Source organism: Falco punctatus, assembly GCF_963210335.1.
Source record: "Falco punctatus genome assembly, chromosome: 13".
NCBI classification, from domain to species: Eukaryota; Metazoa; Chordata; class Aves; order Falconiformes; family Falconidae; genus Falco; species Falco punctatus.
Genome location: NC_137593.1, coordinates 3,400,445 through 3,417,993, shown reverse-complemented (window position 1 = coordinate 3,417,993; position 17,549 = coordinate 3,400,445).

Here is a 17,549-nt window from a genome sequence, read left to right as displayed (position 1 = left end):
AAGAAAACCCCAGAGAATCCGGAAAGCATTGGGAATCACGTGTTCAGAAAGCAAAGCATATCTGTCTTGCCTGACATCACTGATCCCAAGCAGACAGTGAGGAACAGCCAAGCAGAGCAGCACAATTCAGATGGAACATGCTCCCTTGGTCCTATCACTACTGATCAAGGAGGGAGAAGCATGGGGACGGTGCACCATTGGGGGTGCAAAGCAAAATGCAAAAAAAAAATCTTAATCATAGCCAGGTTTGTACGAGTGGCTTGGCTGGGCATACTTTCAGTATGGTAAAGAAACACAGGTGTCCTCCTGGGCTCTTTGTGGGCTCTCATGTGGAATTTGACTCCTGATCAAAGCTTCCAGCACTGAAGATGAAGGTAAAATGCATAAGGGTGTTGGAAATGCCACAGCACCCTAAGCATTTCTGTTACAGGAATGCCCCTGCATTAATTAAGTAAAAATTCCCCTGTAAGCACATCACAAATTTTAAAGTCCTTATCCATTTACAAATTAGAAAAATTTAAAGCTAACTTAACTCCAAATTGTGAAATTTAAATGCACGCTAGCCTTTTGTTGGAAATTGCATAGCTGATTCTAAATTAGACAAATTATTAATTGATATGCCTGTTTCTCTTCCATGTTAGTACTGGAAATGGTAAAATGCTAAATGGCAGCTACCCAACGTACTTTACACATATATTAATCAACAAGGGTAAGATTTTAATCAACTTGCACAAGGGTAAGATTAATTGAAAAGTTTGGAAATTTATGTCAAAAAGACCTTTTACTTCCAAAAGAAAACAGGAGAATAGAATCTTTGCAATTACAGTCTGCGCGCTCACTAGCAGGGAAAGTGTCTGTTACTGGGATTTTGTTCCAGGACCGCACCAGATTTAATGCAACTACAAATCAGTTCCCGGGTTTTGACAGCCAATATAAATTTTGTTATATCAAGACTTTGGGGACTTTGCAACAAGCTATTGTAAGAAGCTTTTAGGATTATTTGGACATTTTGAAATTTGTTCTTACCTTCAAGCCGCATTCGAGCGAAATAGGCCAAGGGAGACGGATTGCCGAAAGCTCCCAGTGTTTGGTGGGTTCACGGGGAAGTTTCCCCAGCAGAGAAAATTCTCCCAGTGCTTGTCACTCAGTTCCCGGAGCTCTGAGCTGCAAAACTGCTGAAACACACAGGGGGAAAGTCCCTAAGTAATGCCACAGCCACCAATTTTCTTCAACGCAATTTTTTTCACACATGGTGACGATTTTCTTAGGAGCAGGAGTTGGATGTTTTCCTCCAGATATCTTGGAGCTCAGGTGGGATCTGGACCTCGTGGCTGCCACTCTGCTAGAAAAACCAGTAGTCCAATAAATCCTAATCTGTCTCTAGGCACTCGTTTTTCTTAAATTTTATGAGTCACATCAGAGGATTTGGTTTATTGAATTTGGTATTAGAAAAATTTAATTATTTGAGGTTGAAAACATATAGAACTCCTTTGGCTTTTAGCAAAAATAAGCCCCAGCCATGCTAATAACTCATCCCTTTAGAGCTGCCCGTTCTGTGGACCTTTGTGATCTCCTGCAAACACACACACACGGTCTTGGGACGAGGTGCTCCTAACCTTTGGCTTCACTCGTTTTACCTGCCCAACTCCCTCCCAAGCATAAAGTCTACAATGATCCGAGTTCAGTGCCTTCCTGAGCCACGGCGTGGGCAGCGCGACATGGTCCTCCACGGTACACCATTAACTTCTCCTTTGCCAATAAAGCCTGTTGAGGGAACATCTTAAAATGGATTTTATTGAGACAAATGAAATCTCTTTGGGCTGTATTTTACCTCAATTTAAAACAAAATTATTCCCCAATAATTTCCTGAAGTGACCCTTTGCAAACAATATTACCTGAAATAACGGCAGTTCATTACCTTTGTAGTAACAACGTATAAAATTCAGTGCGGCTTAGAATTCATTTGAACAGCGTGGCCCTGTGTTAATAATAGGATGTGAAACCAATGTTTTGGGACTCTCGGCAGAAAAATTACTTATTTATAAAGCACCTTTTATCTCTTTACTGACACTGAATCACTCTAAATCACATGCAATTAAAGCATAAGAAATGAAGGATGGGTTTTAAGAGCTGAAATCCCTCTCTAGGTATGTCACCTCAACACTCATTTGCTCAGGAAAAAAGACCCACCGACAGCTCGTGAAAGGTCGCTACCCAACTAACTGTATAAGTACAGCAGTATAAAACCCACAGTCATTGAAAAGGCACAGTGCTGGCCTAGACTTGTATTAAAAAAAAAAAAAAATCCTGTCTGAAAGGCCTTGTCTTTGACCAAAAGTGCTACACTTTTCATGAAGGGAAAGATATTTGTTGTATAAATAAATACAGGTGGAGCATCCTGGAGCACCGTGGTTCTACCAAGCTGTAACTACCGGTAAAAGGAGCTTCAGGGCACTGAAGGCATCTATGTTTCCTTTGGAAATTCTGATGCCTTATCTAGACATGCTCGTTAACATTGATACTGAGCGCCAGAACAGCGCAGTTAGTGATCTTAAAATGAAGGAAAAAAGCCCACACAGAACCCAAAGCAGATTTCAGCTATATTTGAAAAAGATGCAGACAACGAAGTTTTTCCTTTACCTGGTGAGGCATTATATTTCAACTATTTGATCCAGGGAAAGTATACATCTGATTGAAAATATAGCAGCCTACTCAGCTTGTTATACAAGCAAGATTGTTGTCTTCAGTGATTTTGAGACCAAACTTTTCCCAACGAATGCTAACGATAAACAAGTTCCATACTTTGACATCTGTCACATGAGCTGAGTTTGCTAAACCAAATCCCCTTCTGTTTCCTCCAAACTGCCTTGATATTTCAACAAATGTGGAAAAACAGTCTCTTCTGACTGTTTCCAGGCTTTCATAAAGAGTATCATAACTGAAAGGAGATGTAGTTTGTGAGTTAAAGAAAAAAAACAAACACCTAGGACTGGTGAATTAACACATTTAATTTGGTCAGCAAGTACCTCTTTATAAACATGCTTGTACATATAGCATGCAGTGCCAGTGTGGATAAATTTACAGCTTTCCCAGCTTTCTCTCCACACCTTCCCCCTTTGCTATGTAATTTAAAAAATAATAATAATAATAAAAAAAATATCAGAGCCACATTGATCGTGTACAGCATCTTCGGAGGGGACAGGGGGTCGGGGAGGAGGTGGAGACATCGTGAGGTGGCCACAGGTGAGGAAGCTTCCCTGCAGAAAACACAGGACACAAGGTATGACGACATCTGCTCCCTTTTGCAACAGAAGGGTTTTTTTGTAAGTGGTTTTGTCTGGGTTAGGGTTTTTTTTGTTCCTTCATTTCTTTATTTGGTTTTTGACACTATTCAACTTTCAGGCTTTTGACCAAATCTGCTTCTTATTTCCCTGCTAAACAGTTTTAAGACTCCTTCTCCTTTTAGATGTTCATCACAAGAGTGCAGCAGCATGCGTTGCACTTAATAGTTTTATTTTATGCTCTTACAAGAGACTCCGTGCTGTCCCTGTGCTTTCTTTTTCAGTCCTGTCTTTGAGTTTGAGTTGCATTGCTATTTTCCCTTAGATATTCTGTTAAGACTTCAACTCATCATTTTTGTCAATCAGAAAGGATTGTGAAGGATTTCCTCTACAGCTGAGCAGTATCTGGAGCCCAGAAATTAGATGAAGCCAGCTGGGTTGCGTGCAACTGCCTGTCTCCTGTGCACATGATAGTGAATCCCCTCAACTTGATTTTCAATTATTGAAAATTTTGTTTAAATACCAAACTGTGCTGTAAGAGACAAGAAGCCTGAGATTGTATAAAAAGATATGCTATTTTCTCCCTTTGGAAATGTATCTATTTCTCAGAGATGCTGTTTCAGATAATATTTGCTTTTCAATCCCATCAAGCCACTCCAGGATACATGGTGTCCTACTGTTCTCAGTCTGTGAGGCAGCAGTGCTTTTTGGGATGCTGTGTTTACTCATAGGGAGAATCTACTCTGCAAGGGAAGGAAGGTTTACTAATAGGTTTGGACCTCAAGTCCTTTGGATCTTTGACGTACCAGCAAGGGGGAATATTAAAAAAAAACAAACAAAGAAACATACTGCAAACCATAAGCGTACTTTCAAGTGTCTGGAAGGGGACAAGCATGGCAGAAAACCTGTCACAGCAGTTTCAGAAGCAAACAGCGGTGACCAGGTACCCTCGACTCATACTCAGCCACTTTCTGCTCAGTGTGGTGCTATTTTATCAGGCCAACAAAAGCCGGAGGTGTTGCCAGCTTTACCTTGGGAAGCTTGTGTCACAGCGTAAATATTCTGTTAATGTAGTGGTTTTTAACCTGAATGTAGATTAGCACTGGGCGCCCAATCCAGGGTAAATCAATACAGCCCTGTTAGTCTATGTCAAAGGCAGTGATGGAAACTTGAAAAGGGCTCAATAATAAAGTTCTCTCTGAAAGACAAAGTTAGCCCTCAAAGGCAAAGTCTTCCAGGCAATTTCTTAAGATACGATTAAAGATGGCGATCAAAAAACTTACTTTATTAATTATTTAGCTAATATAGTTGAATTCCAGTTAAATAGCTACATGCATACTTTAACTAGAAAAAATAACTTGAAAATTCATGTCAAATACTGCTTTTCTGCTCAGGAGCAGGGTATGCTTAATCAACACCTGAAATATATTTTTAACATAAAAGAATCCAAATACCAGGCAACCATCTGCAATACACATGGCTTTTCCTGTATCACATATGAAACTAAGTGACAAGAGAGTTATGCATTTAGAATCCAAATTATTTCTTTGAAAAGAAACAGGGCTTGGACCAAACAAATTTACCAGCATGCTCACTCAAATGGCTTTTTTTTTTTTATACGAAAAATGTTTGTTTTGCATGCTGAGATATAATATAAACCAAGACCAGAAACTAAGACCATCTTCCAACATTTTCATCCTAAACCCTGCCATGCCTCTGGTAGTGCCATGTGACCTGTCCCGGTGTGCCACACTGGGAAGTCCTGGAGAACTACTACAAGCCTTAGGCAAACCACTGATCTTCCAACACTGTGCTTTTGCTGACCTGAGTATTGCATGTCTTTCCCCCCACTGAGTCACACTTCTGTTCCAAATATCCACCTCCCACCATTTCTGTTTTATTTCTTTCAGTCCCTCCTACATCATTTGTTTCTCTCCTACTCATCTTTTAGCTCTTACTGTCCCCTTACGTTGCTCCCCATAAAGTTTCCATCCACTACACAAAATTATATGGCTATTAAAGTATACGTAACTAATGCTGTAGCTTTCAATTTCAATCACCTTTCACATATTTTGCAATCCCCAGTCCCCTTTGTAAAATAACATAGCACTGCGGCTGCCCACCCTTCATCCGCAAACAGAGCCCAAAATATGGATCATTCTTCCCTGTTCAGACAGTTCACAAGCATCTGAAGGAGCAGCCACCTCATATTGATGAAAAATCTCCACTTGCGCCTAAGAATGTCAATAATTCAATGTTTTAGTATTCAGTCTTAAGCTCTGCCAAAAGCGTTACTTACAGAACAGAAGTGACAGAATTTGGCTTTTCCCCAGCTCTACAAGAGGCAAACACTAAAGACCACTTTTTGCTGATGCAGTTTTAAGAGTTTTGAACATAATTAAAAAGCCCATGTGGCCAGAAGGATTTTGGAAACTTTAAAGAGATGCTGCCAGATCACATCTAAGCATTAGGATAAGGATAATAAACCCAAAACAATGTAAAAATAAAAGTATTTTCAAAAAACACTGTCCTTTTCCCTACATATATACACATATATATTTATTTTATTTCTAGTTTTACCAATAGTACAACTTTTGCTCCTCAAGCACTGCATTGGCATAGAAGACCCTGAACATAGGTTGTTTGAAATCAGGTGGTCGCCATTGTCCCAAGGCAGGGACTTAATATAATCTGGAGTGGGTTTTTATATTTTGTAGAACAGACGAGGAGAGTTTCTGCACTTGGTTAACACATCGCAGGAATTTCCAATGAGGATTCTCAGCTTCATAAGCCATTTAGTTCCTGCCTGCAAGAGCTTTGCTGGTTTGCCTTGAGTCTGGGAAAGCTAGCAGAGAGAAACTGCGGATGAAACCAGCACTTCTAAAAGTGCTAAGTGCCTTTTAAGCCCTGTCTCTTGGTCTTTCCTTGCTTTCTGCAAAAAGGTGCAATATTCCCCCTTTCCAGCTCCACAGGGCTCTGTTAATGAGAAATCACTTTTCAAAGTAGCATTAAAAAAACCCTGCAGATCGATAAGAATATTGAGATGAATGTCTGACAATCAAATTTAATGGTGTCTTTAGTGGGAACAGACCTTGGTGTCATGTTGGAGAAGAGCAATGATTGAGACGACGATTTACAGATTGGCCGGGAACACGAGGGAAAAATTCAATTCTCGGGTCTGCTGCTACTCACCAACAGCTACCACTGAGGTGCGTTGAGCTATGGAAAGGAGACTCCTTGCTCCAGCTTTCATCCACCATGTAGAAGTTGTTCCTTTTCTCCCATCCCCTCTTCTGCAACATCAGTACCACACATCACCTCCATTTCTAATGACATCTGTTATGGTCACACAAATCATGAGGTATTAAGAAAGGCCAGCTGTATTACATCCCCTCTTCAGGACCATAATAACCCGCTTGTGCTCTAAGCACACTTACAAGGTTATTGAAAGAAATCCGAATGCCACATTAACTTAATTTTACTGTCCCACCTCTTTGGAAAGTCAGGTACTTGGGATTTTATAGTACCTTCCAAGCACTTAGTGTTAGGAGCTGAATTAGAGATTTGTAAATCTATATTCATGAAAAGCTGCATTTTCAGTGTATTGTAAAAGAGGGATTTACAGTCCCAGAAATTTGGCGGCTACTTAGGATGAAAAAATTTGCAGGAGAAATATCAAATTAATAATACCTACTACATAACTATTGGAGAAGAAAAGCAGTGAGGATACAGAATTAAGTGAACATTTCTAGAACAAGTAGAAATGTTGCCATTATGCAGATGGGTAGATAAAATGGGTGTGGATTTATATTCAAGACAAGAAGACCAAGGAGCAAGGCTGCAGGCTAGTGTGTAGGTTTATCTCAACCTGTGGCATCTTTGAGCGTAGGATAAAGACGTCCCTGAAACTCACCAGACAACACACACGGCTATGTAATAGCACTTTCCCCCTCACTTACCAAAGCCAGGGTTTTATTAGTCTGCTTGTGCTTTCTTTTTAAAAGAAGTTCAGTTCTTGAACAGTTCTTACTGGAAGCTGGTCACAGAAAAAGTTGTCCCTGTTGTTTGTTGGGGTTTTTTTCCATTTTTTGGTGGGGTTTTTTTGTAGGGAGGAAAGTTGAGAGGGTGGTTGCACTTTGGTGCTATCAGTACCCAGCTGAGGCAATAAAACCAGCAAAACTGCCCCAAGATCACATCCCCATGGAAAGCTGGTCATAGCATGATTGCTGTTCACCTTCCCCACAAGGTGCACAGAACAAAAAAAGCCCAAAAAACAAAAGAGAAAAAAAAATTCACCACCAAAACCAACCAAACAAAAAAGCAGAAACTGCAAACGTAGATTCTAGATAACATTCAGGCAGTGGTGCAACCTGCATGTTGCTGATTTGGGAAGCCACAGAAGGCCACTGCTTGGACACCTTAGGAGACAGCAGAGGCAAGAGCTTCACTGATGCCACATACCTACTGAAGTAGTCAGCCAGGAGACAGCCAACTGCTTGATTTATCTGAAGACTACCCGGTCTTATTTTCTGCCAAAGGCAATCAAGCAGGAGCAGGAGGATTAATGGCTCTGCGCTGCTAAGCCTCTCGTTGGCTCACTCGTCAGCATCCCTCCACCTCCCACCGTCACTCTTTCCATCCCAGTGCAAGCTCCCTGCCTCCAAATTCCCCCGAGACCTTCGTGGTTCTTCACCAGAGTCGCTGTCACCTCCAGAGGTGATAAGCTCAGGCTCAGGGCAGACAGGGGCTGCGTTTGGAGGCAGCTGTGGACACCGAGGGGAAACAGAGGGCGAAAGCAGCGCTGCCGCAGCCAGTCACGTGCAGTACGCAGAGACCTGCCACTGAACAGCCATCATTCATCACTAGCCTCCCAAAGGTGATAACTAGAGTAAGTTTCAGATATATAATCTGTCTCAAATATAACAAATTCAAACTGCCATCCTCCTTTGATTCTAACATTAACTCAAAAAACTATAATCAATTACCCCTTCAATTTTTTAGGAAACTTGGGATTTCTCTACATTTAAGAGAAGGTGACTGCAGTATCTCAAACTCCTTTTGCATTAGCTGCTAGCAAATTATGATTTCCCTGGCAAATACCAAATCATCAAAGGCATCTTTTATTTTAGGAACTCAAAGCATCTTTCAGACATTAATTCAGTAAGGCTGGCACCATCTCCATCAGAGAGAAAAGCAATGCTGTCCCCGTTTTCAGGTAAGCCACGGACACTTTAAGTGCTTTGCTTAAGGCCAGAAGTGAGTCATTGGGAGAGCCATCATGCACAGTACATCTCTCATGCCACTGCCATCATCAGCTCACGAAAATAAAAGGAATAATTAATGATAGCCTCTGAATTTATATTAGAATTTAAGGAGTTCATGGTCTGAGCCCATTACATTATGTAAGATTCATCTGGCTATAATTTATGTCGTTATTGTTATCTACCCATTCTCACACGATTACTTTTTTCTTTAGGGAAAATCTCCAAAGGCTTCCCCAAACATATTCTTTCTAACGCTAAAATAACTCCAGATTAACCTAGCAGACACCTGTGCTGAATTAGTTATAACCAAACCAATGGTTATATATATAAAAATGTTACAACCAAACATCCCCTCCCAATCAAGCCTCCCCAGGCTCCACACCACAGCGCGCACGGCGCGGGACATGCCACACCAGCCACTTCACATCACTTAAAAGCTGTAATGACTCACCAGTGTGAACAAGCAGCATAACTTTTCCAGGAGGCTTCATCAAGATGGGATTTTTTTTTTCCCCGTTATCCTAAATGAAAATTTTAAATGTACAGCTGTCATCTGTATAAGAGAGGTGTTTATGGGCCATTTACTAATACTGTATGTTCTCTTGCCCTTTTGGCTATAAAAAGTAAACTGTTAGTTACGATTCATGGGTCATACCAATGCAAATGCTGCCCTTTAAATATGGCGTGATTAATTTAATCGTTCACTTGGGCTGGCAGAAATTAGCTGGTGGAAATAAACAAATAGTTCCATTCCAGAGTAACTTCACATTGTTTTTATAACACTTACAGCAATGATATAAACAAGTCAGAAGTACCTCAGAAATGTTTTCCGTAGTAATTGCCATGTGTTGCTATTAAAAATCATCCTAATTCTTGATCAATTACAATAATATGAAATATTTCAACAGAAATAACACTGGAATGTTTGCCTGGTGGTTTTCTGGTCTCCGTATGTTGTGATTTCCAAAGTGATGAGGTTTTTAACTTGTTTTAGAAAGGGTAGGGTAAAATATGGAAATGAGTCCAAGCTACATGAAACAGCTCAATTAATTTTTGCAGGTGAGGTGCTGAATGGGAGGATTTTTAATAGAACTTGGTTGCAGAAAAAATAAAAAAAAAGCATTGCCCAAATCCATCAATCCTCACACAGGACCAAAACATTCCATTGTACCTTTTTCATATTCATCATCTATTTGTCTATTTGGGGACAAGCAGCTCATCACTCTCTTTGTTCAGTGAGAGGTATAAAATAATACCTAGACTATTGAGCATAGTTGCAGGCAGCTTTATAATGTTCCTAGGGCAAAGACAGCAATTTTTTTGCATGGAAATGTAACGTTAGACGTTTTGAATGTAAAATTAGCCATGGCACTCTGCAATTTGGCTGTCAGAGGGGAGGAGTAGACACCTCCTCTGAGCACTGGGCCCCTCCGGGTTTTCCTGTGATGCTGTGGAAATGTCCCAGCGTCCCAGCTGTGCGGATACTTGATGTGACAAATATTCTTGCCCTCACAACCTACCTGCAGCTCCGTTTGGGGATTTTTAATAGTCCGTAATTTTCAAAAGGTGGCTCCACTAAACCAAGCCTTCTTCAAAATAGGTCTAGAAATGCAAGTCACTTTAAACAGTCACTTTGTCTGAAGGAGGGAGGGGTGGCTGAGGTTACAGGCATACCATCAGTAAGGCCAAACGCCACAGCCAGCTCTCCAAGGCCAGACCTGCAGAAGACATCACCGATGTCTCAGCAAAGCCATAACAGCCGCCAGCCACCTCCTTTTTGCTGAGGACCCGAGTGCTGCAGGTGATGCTTCTGCACTGGTGGACACACAGACGTGTAACACATGCTCAGTCTGTCCCTCATTGTGAAAAACGGCAGGAACAGCCCAAAAAAGGCTCGAGGTGGTGGGTCTGCCTCTGCGGCTGAGCAAAGCACTGCAGGAAGGCAATGTGGCTGGCAGCGTGCCGTGAACCCACAGGCACAGCTATGGACAGAGGTCCACGGCGAGGCCAGATAACCTATTCCTGTGCCAGGGAGATTCAGACTGAACACGTCAAGCTTTAATGATGAAAGACACGGTAACATCTACTTTGATTTATTGGCTTGGGTTGTTGCATATAAAGCAAGCTCAATTTTAATCTTCTGAGGCGTAGGAAACTGTACAGCAGCAACTTAAAAATCTATGGGGTTTGACTCCTCGGCACGTGATACGATGCAAAGAAACAAACCTGACTGCCCTCACTGCGCATCCCCTTTTGTAAAATCCAAAGAAGAAAAAACAGAAGGAAGGAAAAAAACACTGAGACCCCGAACTTGACTCAGTGCTGGAGGTCAACCTTCTCAACATTGTCACATTCTTCCAAACCCAGACTGAGCCTCCTCTTCTCCCCAGCGAGTACAACATATGGCTTTGCTCAAGAAAGTCCCGATGCCTGAAAATGAGGTTGCATTAATATTTCAAATCACATTTAAGCACTAGTCCTTAAAGAGAGTTTCCAGTGCACTTGTCTCTGCATACTTGAAAAGCCACTGTTAAACTGCTTTCTTACCCCGGCGCAGGCGGAGACATGTCCTGCTGTGCTCTGCAGCTGCAAACATCTGCACTGATCTCTGCCAACCGCCGCTGGGTCCACCTCTCGCCACACCTTCCCCAGCTCAGAGGACCTGCGCGATGACTTGCTGTGCTAAGGTGTCTCAGCTGAAATAACCAACGTCACTAGGAAACTTTTCATAAAAGAAATTAATTACCATTCAGTTAAAAAACTAGAACTGCTAAATTATTTACCCTTTATTAATCACCTGGGTCCAATGCCATCCTTCTTTCAAAACTTTTATCAGCACTATAACGTAGCAGGGGAAAAAAGCACATATGGAAACACTGAATCTAGTCTGCAGCACATTTTTTGTCCATTTACATTAATTTAAAACTTCACAGCATTCTTTGAAGATCTTACCAAGGAATAGGCCTTTTTATATGATCAATTCATCTATCACCATATCCTGTGAGCTAGAAATATGTATCTGTATTATATGGATCTCCTAGCACAGGCAGTTTTCCAAAAAAACTTTGCCATTAATTTCAACAAATTAAGTCATTTCCAAAGTGCAATATTGCCTGGAAGAAGAAGTTCATGAAATGAGTATATGGTCCTTTAGCTAAAGTTCATAGTTTAGGAAAGAATTTTAACCTGTCATCAGGTCAGTCTGAAATTATTCATGTTTAAATCTAAAATTATTCTGAATTAGCCTGAAGTTAATAATACAGTTGATAAAGGTTTTCCTGTCTCCTTTTCCCCATAGGAGGGAAACCCTAAAAAAACTGTTTCAGAACTTTTAGTCTGGGTTTTTTTTGTGATGGCATTTCCTAAAGGAAAGACAAACCATACAAACTCTGTCTTCGATCTGCTAAATTTCATATAAAAATATGTCATTAAACAGTCACAAAAATTTTACTTTTTTGCATCCAGAGTGATTTATGCTGTGCTTCCTTATGAGAAGTACCTCTCTGGACACCATATACATTGCAGCAAAGTCCATATGATAAACTATACTCATCATTCAGCAATTCTGATCCCTTCTGATATATTTTGCCTTCAACAGTTCATTTTCATCTGAGCTATTTCTTATCATCCACATCTTTGTGTTTCCAGCAGCTGCATAAGAACAAAGCCCTGCTCAAGAAACATTTCTTTGCAAGATATGTAATTATTAAATTGGGTTCTAATTGTAGATCATCAATTACAGACGCTTCTTTAGAGAGAAAGTACCCAGAATACTACACAGAAATGCAATGTCTATTTTTGAAGTTAATCTAAAAGCCTTATGGGTTAAAGAAAAAAAAAAAAGGAAAAAAAAAAAAAGAAAAGGTTTATGCAGTTTTGGTATCAAATCGTGACTCCTATGTGAATTATATGCAATTATTTTTAAAGATGCTGTTAGGCATTAGTGTACACAAATATTACTTCCTATTAAAATATGTAAAAAGTCAACATATGTCACTGCTGTGTAGCACCAGCAGACAGAAGGGCTCTGCAGTTGGTGTTTCCTACAGGAAGATAAATGAATGGTGCCTCTGCTTATGTTCTTTCTATAGAAAGACGGACATCAGTATGCAGCCAAACACCTCCAAGAAAGCCTTAGCTCTAACATAAGCACTCAGCTCCCAAAAAGCAACTATGAGCCAAGAATAGATTAAAGAGATTAAAGCAACCAGCAAACGCTTGGTGCTTGCTGCATCCGAACCCACATCATGACAGCAGCGTCCTTGCAGCATTCAAACACTGTATATTGAGGAAGTACACACAAAAATGCAAAACCACAGCGGTAAGTATCTGACCAAAATGAAGTGTGATGGCTAGAAACCAGAGGTCAGAGCCAACGGGTCATGTAGAAACCTGCATTTTGGCTCCTGACACCTTAGCAGGGAGCCCAGCACTCACCTGGGCTCTTTGTGGCAAGGGCGTGAACAGTCAGACATCCACAGATGGCTTTCCACAAACCCACACCGGGACGGCTCGGATGGACCAGCCAAGGAATGGTCTACCCTGAGTGATCCCACCAAAGGCAGACCATCCAAAGCACAGCTGGCTCAGCCAAAGGACAGAAGCCTGTATCAGGCCTTCATCCATCTGTCCAAAGACATAAACCTCAGGATGCCACAAGGACGGAGCTGCCCTGACCAGGTGGATGGCCATGGCCAGGGTCTCCCGAGTGGGACCTGCCCAGCCGCAGAACCTCCCCGTGGAGTGAGATGAGCCCATCGGCACTGTGGTGCAGCAGGGTTTCTGCCTGGTGCCCGCTGGGTTAATGAATAGGCGGCATGAAGAGAGCCCCTGTTCAAGCACCTCTGTACCAGCTGTCCTGCAAAAGGAAAGAAGGGAGAGCAGTCAGCTTACTGTGCGTGATGTACCTCGTAAGGCCTCGGCCGGGTGACTGAAGAGGGAAGTCAGTTCAAAGCTGGAGCCAGCAGGTCCCTCACAGCATCCCCCGCGCCCTAATAATGGAAAACTTTGTAGGGCAGGAGATGTTATGGTTCATAAGATTTTGCTGCCACCTTCTGATGAAAAGGCACTGCATGGGGAGCTGCTCAGCTGCTGGGGTTTAGGAGGCACCACATCCCCGTGCCGGTAAGTAAATGCTGCCCACAAGAAACCCAGCTCCTTCAGCTCCCCAGCAGCCCGCTGGCTCCTTTGGATACATTATTTACATTACTGCTCGGGTTTCCTGCTCCAGCCCTCTACCTTCCCAGCCAGAAAACAACCTTATGTGTATTACAGCATACCCGTCAGTACACCGCAATTAAGTATCATCCTATTGTGCTTAATAATAAACATTTTATTAATCATAACTCTTCCATGCTTTAATTTCCAAAGATCATTGGTCACCTTAAAGTGATAACTTTAAATCTGAAGCATGATAGCTACTGATTTTTCTTAATTTTTTTTTTCTAAATGTTTGTTTTTCTCTGAAAATGGGTTAAATATTTCAGTGTCTCATTTAATGGAACATTTTCCCATTTCTAATTCTTGAAAAATGGGGCTTTATATAATATGCAGAAAAATCAGCCTACCATTAAAATATATTTCTTCTGAGGGTAATGATGAACAGCCTACTTCTATTTTGCATTACAGAGGCACCAAGTCCTGCTCCCTTCTCGAATGTACCATGCACGACTTCAGACTAAAACTCATACAAAACAGCCAAACTGGAGCAGGAGCAGTTCCCTTTCAGTATCTTGATCTGCAAAGCTTTTCCTGTATCTCAGAAAGAATTTATGTTTTTCTATGCCACAATATAAATCAGATCTTTCCATTTCTGTTCTAGTCCTATTTATTTTACCCTCATTCCCCATTCTTCACTGCAGATGAAGTTAAATGAAATATTCCTTTGAAAGCCACTCTCTTTCGCTCAGTTGAATGTCACACTAACAGCACTTCAGCATACGTAATAGGTCCGTTGAGAGGGGCTTTTTCCTTCACTGAGCTCAGCATAAACTTTAAACTCCCTTGTGGGTACTTGAGAATTATTAAAACTGTGTCTGAATGTGTAATTAAAACACTAAATTTTTTTTAAAGCATTGCTTGCTTATATTAATGCTTCCCTCACTATACCTGGACTTCTGTGACTACCCCCATTTATCGCAGGCGCGGACACAGATCTAAGGCATAGCCCTCATGAGGCGCAGCGTGGCACCACGAGGACCTCTAGCCTTCAGTAGCACAGGGAGTAGCTTTGATTTTTTCAGGAGGACAAGAGTAACCCTGCCCCGTGCACCGCGCGGTCCTTCCCTTGCAGGGGAAGAGCAGCAGAGTTCCTCCAGCCTGGCATGTGTCCAGCACTTCTGGGGACCGTCCCTTCGCCACCGCAGAACATAAATAGTAAGATAAAGTAATGCATTCATGATGAATCTGTACTTTTTAGCCAGGGAAGAAAAAAAAAAAAAAACAATTACCACCAACTTCAGTCATTACACAAGCTGGAGAAATACTGACAAATTTTTTTGCTATGTGTAAGCAAAAACCAGGAAGTCTTCTGGAGGGCTCAATGGGAAATCCCAGGCAGGATAAACGCCACAGCCAGACTTCCCTTCACCCTCGCAGAAACCCATCCATCATCCTTCCCCCCGACTTACTCCTTTCAACAAACCATATCTCTTTGCACCCTTCTCAGCCATCAGCTTACACACTCACAAAATACTGCATCCAGACACAGCATTTCACGGGGATTTCTCTGTGCTTTCAAAAAGTCAAGCCATTATCAGTACAACAAAATATATTTTCTAATACCTACTAGCAGTAGCATAATTAATTTAGGAGAGTCTATTATACTTTCCAGCTGGTTTTCCTTGCTAATTGAGATAAAGCCTTGACGAGCATGGTTCCTGAATCCAAGACTGACAGGCATTGATTTGACAGAGCCGGGACAAATACTCTGATTGTGAGGAGGGTTAAAAAAATGAAGACGTACATCTTGATTACAAATTTGGGAAAGATAAAAGATCTCTTCCAGCCTGATTTCCTATGAGTCCCTGAAGAAGAGCACTGCAACATGTCTGCACATAGTTCAAATCCATACAAGATTACTCTGGAAGCTGGCATGACTTCTGGGTGTACTTTAGTCTATCACTTTGTGCCTTACCAGTAACATGTCCAGTTTCGTGTGAATTCCTCACCAGATACTATCTACAACGGGCAGCTAGGGATTTGTCCTAAGGTAGGATAACTTCTCATAGAATAAATCATCGTTTTCTTTTCAGTAATGAGCTCCACAACATTGAACTCAATCTAAATGATATAAATTACCAGAAATCCATAATATCCCATGATTATAGCAGAGGCTTGTTTACTTCAACAAATCTAATACCATCTGATTACTTTTTGTAATGTTTTCATATCGTACCAGAAACTTGCTCAAACATCAGAAAATGAGATCGACTCTTCAACACAAAATGATAAACGAATGCAAATCTATCAACTTAAAATGTGACAAACGGCATTGTTTGTTATGGATGTGGATCTCAAACTGTCTGTGTTCACACAACTGCACTGCTCTACAACACACGTTAACTGGCTGGCATCTCATCTAAAGTGGTTTCATTTAATATATTTTTTCTCATGCATAATTTATTGATATTTCTTGCATAATTGCTACATTTTTTTTTTTTAAGAGTTTAATGCTTTTAGTTCATCTGTGCAGAATGGTTAGAGAATTTAAGCATAAAAAGTCTGAGAATTCATCACCAGGGGCCAGATACCAGACCCACCTTATGCAAGCAAAAGGCCACAGCTGTCAGTACGCTGAAGAGCTACATCATTACGTGAACTGCAAAATAAATTATCCTACAACAGTGCCCAAACCAGGATGACTTCTTCGTCCGGGCTTGATAGGTTAGGCTTTGTATACTTTGATTAAAAACACATTTAAACAACCATATTAATAAAATAACCCATTAACCAACAGCCTAATTTGAACAAGCAAGATCATAAAAGTTCACAATCTATCTGAAACCTCTTTCATTATGGTGTGCACTTGTTCATAAATACATCCATCCACCATGAACATAACCAGCAACCACAGCCAGTGCCTTGAGCACTAAAAGCATTAGTCCCTGCACCACTGCAGAATGAGGCCAAAAATTCACTAAACCTGGCAGATATTGAATAGTTTGCACTCTATGGTACTCATCTTCATGAAACTGTTTCTGGATTACCCACCTCATCCCCAAAATAGACATGTTCAGTGGAAGAAGAGGTTCACTTTCCATGAATGACATTAGTTTTTAACCAATCTGATAAGAAAGCTGTCACATCTAGAAAATGGATTAATACTCAGAAATAATAATAAAGAAAAATAATCCATGAAAGATCTCTCTTTCTCTCTCTCCGCTGTCTTTCAAGAATACAAACAATCAAGAACACCAAGGTGTTCTCCTTAGGGAGCATTTCCCTTATCCTTGATCAAACGACTGTTAAACTTAGTTTTCCATAACAAGAATATTTCAATCTCTGCTTGTGCTGCCTTAAAGTAGACAGAAACTTCTATCTTGCCTGCAAGATTTCAAGAAACTTGCAGGCAAATGAAAAATTCATTGAGATTTGAAGACAACCCGCTTGGGGAGCCACAAGACACAGCACCACACGTACCGTGTCTCAAAGTGCTCAGTGAAAATACCAAGCAGTATGCTTCAAAAGAAGCCTAAATCAAGATTCACTGGAAAACAGAAAGACAGCTGATCAAATCTTCTGCAATAAATGCTAATGAATAAATGATAAGCAGAACTGTTTACTTCGTTTTCTAGAATAAGGCACATAAATGAATCCATTGACTGTCAGGTCCCATGAAGAAACATATGGCTTCAACCTAATAATGCAAATGTGTCCATATTTTGAAGCAATTAAAAAGCTGGCATTATTAGATGGTTTGCAATTTATATAAATTCATCTTCTATTTTCACCTAGGGCTTTCCTTTTAAATCTATTTCTTCTTCTCCATACTGCTCGGTAGTTA